The sequence below is a fragment of the Sprattus sprattus genome (genome assembly GCF_963457725.1).
Source record: "Sprattus sprattus genome assembly, chromosome: 8".
Lineage (NCBI taxonomy): Eukaryota > Metazoa > Chordata > Actinopteri > Clupeiformes > Clupeidae > Sprattus > Sprattus sprattus.
In genome coordinates, this window is record NC_137927.1 from 6,477,283 (window position 1) to 6,478,022 (window position 740).

The window sequence follows — 740 nt, forward strand, 5'->3', positions numbered from 1 at the left end:
CACGCACTCTCTCTCCTGCGACTTGTTACCTGTCGGATGACTCATTCTTTCATAGGTGTGCTCACAGGGGTTAGACTGCTCTGCCACAAACCTGCCCTTGTTCACCACTGTTGCCACAGTGACAGAAACCCTCCCCAGGGACACTGATGCCAGTGTGACTTACTGCCTTTCAGGTGTGTGTGTGTGTGTGAGAGAGAGCGAGAGAGAGAGAGAGTGTGTTTATGTATTAGAGAGAGAGTGTGTGTGTGTGTGTGTGCGTGTGTGTGTGTGTGTGTGTGTGTTTGTGTGTGTGTGTGTGTGTGTGTGTGTGTGTGAGAGAGAGAGAGAGAGAGAGAGAGAGAGAGAGAGAGAGAGAGAGAGTGTGTGTGTGTGTGTGTGTGTGTGAGTGTGAGTGTGTGTGTGTGTGTGTGTGATACAGACATAGATCTGTCCAAATGGACAAAAAGGCTCCAACACAAACACAGTCAGGTGTGAGGTGCTGGTGTGAGGTGCTGATGGACTAAAGACTAAAGCACAGAGTGCTGCACCCACAGTTGGTCCACTGCAGGAAAATGAAATCTAACTCATGCAAATCAATTCTCCCTTACAATCATATGCACTTTCAATATAAATGTGTCTTAAAGAACTCAATGTATGTGTGTCTGAGTTTGCCCAGTTTCTGTATGTGTGTGTGTGCGCCTGCGTGTGTCTGTGCATGTTTATGACACATCAATGGTGTCTTGCTGCTATAAACCACCAGG